This window comes from Centrocercus urophasianus, unplaced genomic scaffold, assembly GCF_019232065.1.
Source record: "Centrocercus urophasianus isolate 14NV4802_14NV808 unplaced genomic scaffold, USGS_Curo_1.0 seq_11, whole genome shotgun sequence".
NCBI lineage: Eukaryota > Metazoa > Chordata > Aves > Galliformes > Phasianidae > Centrocercus > Centrocercus urophasianus.
This window is the reverse complement of record NW_024884253.1, coordinates 85,379,682-85,386,548: the sequence shown is the minus strand read 5'-3', so window position 1 is coordinate 85,386,548 and position 6,867 is coordinate 85,379,682. Positions and strand designations below refer to the sequence as shown.

The following is a 6,867-nucleotide window of genomic DNA, read 5'->3' as shown; positions in this document are numbered from 1 at the left end:
TGTTTGTTTATTCCCCTTGTGTGTGTGTACAACTACTATAGCAAAATCCTCTCAAAGCAGAAGTGTTCTACAATCCATTATTTTTTTGCCTAATTTCCCCATTTGTAATGCCAGCACCAGTTAATTTACAAGGCTTATTTCTAGCGCTAGTCAGTGGCAACAGTCCCCAGATGAGGTTACAGAGAGCTTAAAAATAATTCTCGGCCACTATTTGTCGAGATCTGTGTGCCAAAATAAACACAGGGCTTGTGTATTTGTGTATGAGGCTCATCCTGCTCTTCACTGCTTCTAAGTAAACAGCCCCCAGCCGCTTTACCTGCATGAAGCAGGATGTTTGGGAGCACAGAGGCTGGGTGCTCCGCAGCACCCCTCGCAACCCATTATAACAACTACGTTGGGAACTGGAGGCTTGGTGACACTGGCAAGGTTTAGGCTAAGCCCCAGTTGCCAGTGACACCCCATCTCTCCATTAGCCACCAGGCATGAGACCCCTTCAGCCCTGCTCTGCGTGTGAAGTGACTTGCTACTGCCAGCACAGCTACATTTATAGAGGTATGGCGTAAATTTGACCTAAGATACATTTGTTTTCTTGTTGTTGTTTTATCTGTACAGTGGGGCAGAGGTGCCTTTCTCCTCCCGTTCTTCCGTTTTGGATAAAACCTTACTTGTTTTCACAGGAACGTTAGCTCAGAGCTGCTGCTGCTGTGCACAGCCGATAAAACTTGCTTGGAAAGACCATATGTCACATGGATCTGCTCAAGAGGCATGAAGCCCTGCCTGTTTACCGATCCTTTAAAGATACAATTTTATGCTCAGTTAAAATGGAAAAGAGCATTATGTTTAAAGATAAACCCATTTACTGTGCAACTGCTTTACTGAATTCTGTCACCAAATTACTTGTTAGTAAGACATTTGGACTGCCTGTTAAAAAGAAAAAAAAAAAAGTTGTTGCACATCTCTTTCTCCTTGTTTATCAGTTGCTATGACAATGCTAATGACAATAGCATCACAGACCAGCATTACAATCTTTTACTAGAAGCAATAATAGACAAAATCAGTTCTGAGGAAAAAGCTCCCTTTATTAATGTAGTTCTTTGACCCGGGGTGTTAGCCAACATTCACGGTCCCTTCAGGTTGTTTCTGTTTGGAGAACAAACAGATGAGAATGTGAATTGGGTTTTTCACTGTGTTTCTGCTTATTTAGGAAGAATGCAGACAATGTCCTGTTACTCTGGGCTCAGCAAGAGTCAAAACAATGGGCGGTGCTTTCTCTTTTCACACTTCCAAGCTTCTTTTGAGCCATAACTCAAGCTTGCTCCCTCTTTGCTTTCTCTCAGGGTCAGGCTACAAAGGTTTTCCTTGTTGGCTCCGGTGTGTCCTTGCTACTTCCTCTGTCTGCTACTCTGATGTTTCTGCTGTCACTTTCTGACTCACTCAGTTTCATCATATCCCACCTTGTCCACAGGCCCTGATCCTGTAGGAATGCTTTGGTCCCCCCATCTCTCAGAGCTGCCAGGCGTGTGCAGTGTGGGAAGTACGTGTGTGGCTCTTGGGGATTTCAGTGAGCATGTTCCATAAAGAAGGTAATTTTTAGGCTTTTCCTAGGGAAGGGAAGCTTTCTCACCCACCATCTTCATCGAAGTTTCACTCCTGACTTTGAGCATAGCACTGAATTTATTTCCAGTAGTGTATTTTAGCAGTCTAAATGCTTTTTTTCTTAGTTCAGTCAGAGAGTCTCCTTCACTGTCAGATCAGTTTTTGTATAGAAGTGCTATGGGGGGGAGCAGAAAATATGCTACTGTTTCCGAACAAATCAGCCTCCAATGCAACTATAATAAAGTTGTGAATAAGTCCTAGAGGAATTAAACAGATTTGACAGCATTTAATTTCCATAAATTTAGGGCCTGATCCTGCTTTTGTTTTGCTAACAAGTACTAGAGGGAGATAAAGCATGAACCGAAGAGCAAAATAACATCCCAGCTAAGCAATGACAGGCAGGTGTATGATGGAGCTGCTGGGACACTTCCTTGCCCAACAGAGGTAACTCCAGCATCCCTGCTTTGGATCCAACCCATTTTTGCTGTGCACAACAGGTCCCCTGGCCAGGCCTGACTGAGCTGCACAGACACTACTTTGGTCAGCAACTTTGGCTTTGGCTAGCACTCAGGGCTTTAAACTGTCTGGAACAAAGGTAGCATACAGTGTAACCTTTGCTAAGTCAAGGCAAAGATCTTGGACTTTAAACAGCAAAAACTCCCAACAGCTGCGTTTTCTTTTTGGTTTTTAAGGAAACAAACTCAAAGAGTTTCATTTTATCTTGGCCTATCATCACAACTCACTCAACATGAAGTTTCTTCTATCTCTTAGGCAAGGCACGTCCCTGGTTTCCATATACTTCCTTATTCCTTCCATAAGTCCAATTCCTACCACATCCTTCCCATCTTTATGTAGGTGATAGACTGTGATTCTGAGCAGGAAAGATCGTCGGACATGATCTCATACAACTACAACTCTGAAAGCAATTCTTCACTACTGCAGGTGAACCAGTTGAAAATTTCGGAATGCCCCAACAGAATAAATGGGCATCTTTGGTCACACAGCAGTAATACTTCCACAGTGGTGAGACCACTGAATACTGTTTTTCTAGTATGGTGTGTCACCCATTGAACTGGGAGCATCTCATCAGCAGTGAACCCAATGCCATGAAAAACCTTTGAATTCAATATAAAGTAATTTAAATGGAATTCTCTCTGAAAGAACAGAGCTTGCAACTTCTAGTCAGGAATCTCAGGCCATCCACTCGCCTGGTGAGCCAGTAATCCTCAAGAAATGCCCTTTTGCTGTGACCACTATTTCTTAGTTAATGTACAGTGAAAAGTATATAATTGGTTTAATCTTTGAAAGAGGGGTAAGCTTTCTTCAAGCACTGCAGAGAGTAAGCAGCTCTCTGCATGGAACATCCAGTTATGGGCACGTGCTATTCAAACTGAGACACGCGATTCATCTCAGTCCTCAGCAGAAGGTGGAGTTTGAGCTTTCCAATTTTCTTTTGTTTCTGTAGGAAAACACAAGCACGCTGAACAAAAGAAAAAGCCATTTTCTTTTCAAACTGTTTCTGAAGGAAATGGTTCAACAAGTTCTAGTAAGATTCCCCACAGAGTAGATGTTCTCAGGATTGCGTGTTGTTAATTTCTTCCATTTTTCACTAAGCTGACAGTCTCTTGATCAGGGTCAGAAAAAAAGATCTCCCCGCTTGAGCAAGTTATCTTCAATAATCAACTCTATAATAATTGTTCTCTATTCCAATTACTCTCATAGCGAGGATTTGAGAATGTGACTCCCACATCTGAATCATGGATCAACCATAGATTTGTACAAATCTGTACATGTGCCAGAAGTACCAATGTGATCCAAGTCAGAAGGGAGCAGACAAGTTTATTTCTCCTGAACCTGCCTTGTGCTTATCTTTACGCTGCCTTCATCCTTGCACTGTGACCCTTTGCTGGCTGCAAGACAACAGCCAGTCTCAGTCAGCATAAAGCTGTTGTTGAAGACAGCACATCAACATTTTTGGAAGTAGTGCAAATCCAGTGTCAGCACTTGGAGTACAAATCCAGATGAGCTGAGTGTGATCACACAGGAGGAGCACCGGAACTGGACTTGCTGTATCACTGAACCACAGCCACAGAAGTGTATCCTAAATGCAAGGAGATTGCCTTATGAGGCCATTTTGCTTCAATCTCTCCTTTTGGATCTGTTCCACTTTGCTTGCAGTGTTAATATTCACTGAGTCAGAGAGCATGAGAATAACTCTTTAGTGAAGGACTCAGGGCATTTGCTGGAGAGGGGAAACACATGGGTGCCAGCATGGACTGAAGCATTTCAGCAAAGCAGAACAGTGCCAATAGGAGACACAAGCAGCCACCAGGCCCTTACTACCTGTTAGCCTGCTGAGACACATTCACAACCTCATCAGAGGGGGACAGACGTAATTTAGAGCAGTCACTACCACCATCCTCTCCCTCTAACTGTGACTACTGCCCATGAGGAGACTGGTACAGTCTCACCACGTCCTTGCTTACTCAGCCTCTGTGTGCATCCAGCTTGGAGCACCCTCCTGCCTGCAGTGACCCCCTACATTAGATCAGACTACATAGGCTGCCTATTGCCTGCAGCTATAGTCAGGCACGGCCTTGGAAGTAAAACATTAACACACTCCCGTGGGAAAGGAAAATTCTGATTTAAAGATAGCACTTTGCACTTTCTGGTTCTTTTCCTTAGCTGCTCCTGGCTAAAGTGTTTCCTTGGAAAGTCACTGCACAATTTTTTCTAGTCCCATATGCCCAAAATCAAGAGTGCTGTTTTTAAAAATTGCCATCAGCTGCTTGTGATCTGCTTCATTGTCTACATCCTTCTGAAGTTCATTAGCAAAAGTCCTAGAAACCCCCACCCTCTGGTGTATATTTTCTCTCCCTTTTCAGAACAGTTCAATTATGCCACTTTTTTAAGGCTTTAATATTTTGTTCCTAATCCTGATTTAGAAGCATCTGCTAATAAATTGACAGGTTGTGACATGTCACTGTAATTTAGAGCTTTTTCACCTTAGATTCAGAGTGATGCTTTTATGATTTCAGCAGGCTTTTTATTCACAGCTCCGTAAAGCTCCCATCTTGAGTAGCTCTTTGAGTGGGGTTGTCAAGACAGCTATGTTTGGTACACATTTTTTCCTGGAACTGAATTCAATTTTGCCTATAAAGTTACAATTCCTCTGTCCGCAGCTTGTTTTGTTCTGCAGTGGCTTAACTTTTCATTTAAATCATCTCTTCTCTTGCTAGCACAGGATATATTCAAAATACTTACATAAGGAGCTTATTTTTATTGGTTGCACTTGAAATTCATCCCCTTCAGTGTCCTTCCCTCCTTCATTACATACCTAACAAATCTCAGCTCATCATTTGCTTTGTGTTGTGATATACTGTTGTATTGTGCCCAGCATGTTCACTGGAACAGAAGGTTTGAATATCTGCATCTAGCAAATGGGAAGCTGACTGTAGTTAGAGCCTTATGATTACTGTTCAGCATTTGCATCGCGGTGTTACTCGGAGACCCTAGTGACTGAAGCTCTGTTTGGATCTGTGCATATCTATTCTGAAAAGACAGTATGTACAATAAATAATTCATGGAAGAAATAATTCTGTGCTGAATGTAGCTTGCCAGCAATGTAGTTTTGCTTGACCTAAGATGGGAACTCCTGAGCATCCTGTGTCTCCAGTAAGATCTCATTATGGAGAGGTGGTATTTTTTACCTTTATTTTGCAGATTTCTGCTTTACGGCTTACTTCTGAAGGAGATCTGAGGAGGGTAACCATGATGAATAAGCCCACTGTTAGTTAGTGGGTGTAATCTGGCCACACAAGGATTAGTATTTGCTTTAGAAAATGTTTTAAAACTTCTTTTAATTTTTCTAAAAAAGATGTAAAAAATCACCACTTTAAAGACCAGACACATCAACTCTAGAAAATTTTAAACATTAAAATGTTTTTTTTTTTTTATTTTCAGTGTGAAATTACCAAAGTGATTGAAAGAAGCTAACAGCAGTAGTCCAGAACTCAGAGAGATCTGCAGGCAGTTTCCATCGTGCTGCGGTCTTACAAGTCAAACGCAATCTGTGGGCACACGTAGGATTTGATTTTTGGTTTTGAAAAGCTGGACATACAGGAATGGCAGTCAACTGATTCTTTCCTAGGGCTCAATGAGGCTTGGCTGATGCCTAGAAGATGAAAATCTGTGCCAGGCACATACTTTTTCCTCGGCCTTCTTCCACAGGCAAACCTGCAAACTGAAGTGGAAGTCTCTCTGCTGGGCCAACCTGGCCATCTCTCACAGTCTACAAACAAATAACCAGAGACAGCAGCCTTTCAGCCACACTTCTGCTGGGGCTGCTTGAAGAGGCAGCCTGGAAAATTTGGAACGCCATCAATTCGTTTTAAAATACCCACACAGACAGAAGCAGCGGGACTGTATTTTATCAACAATTTCTGGTGATAAAGCTCTGGGGGGAAAAAATATCAGTTTTCCATAAAACTTCCTATACCTAAGCTATTTCTAAATGCAACTATTGGACACTTAAAAAAAAAAATAAATGCTATTTTAAAGGCGAATTTAAACATTACTTTAATGGCTAAGGTTTGGAGAAACCTTTTTACAAGATGTCTGCGTGTGTTCATAGCTATAGGACATGCGTATGCATTATTACTATCTATGTGATAATTTGACAGTTGTAAAATGGTTTAATTTTACTGTCATATCACTAAAGACTCTTGCTATCTAGTAGCAAAACAGCTGTAATACTCATGTCTCCTATTTACGTTGTAATGAAATAATATTGACAGTTTGAGCATGTTGTAACATAAATGGAAGACACTCTGAACTAGAAGACAGTTATCCTAAGTGGATATTATTGTCTTTATCTGTCACTACTAGTAATCCCTAAATAGAAATTAGCCTCAGTATTTATTAAAAGAACACTGGAATTCAAGAAAGCCCCTTCTTCTCTCTGAATCATGCTTTCAGTTTTTAAAATTTTCTTTCTTTTTCAGAAAATTTCATAAATGCTTTCTCCTTATATTTAACTACTTCCAGTGGAACATAAATTCTGAACCTTTCCCAGCTATAAAGGCAACAAAAGCTTGAAACCAGCATGGTCAGCATGTTGCTGATGTAGTATGACCCACAATATTTTCTAATGGGGTTTTTTTTGTGTGTTGTTTTTTAAATTTTTGCTGCTATCTAGAATAATAACTTCTATGCTTTACGTTTCCTTTTGGAATAACATATCAGGCCAAATCATGTGTTTAATATCTGTTG

At 41.1% G+C, this 6,867-nt stretch overlaps 1 long non-coding RNA gene across 2 annotated transcripts; it reads left to right on the top strand.

Moving 5' to 3' along the window:
• The first annotated feature begins 288 nt into the window (after positions 1 to 288).
• Positions 289 to 6,542, top strand: LOC122155290. Of its 2 annotated transcripts, XR_006167222.1 has the most exons (3): positions 289 to 552; positions 1,466 to 1,583; positions 5,560 to 6,542. It is a non-coding gene; the product is annotated as an uncharacterized LOC122155290 (long non-coding RNA). The 2 variants fall into 2 exon arrangements; XR_006167221.1 differs by lacking the exon at positions 1,466 to 1,583.
• Positions 6,543 to 6,867: the final 325 nt, after the last annotated feature.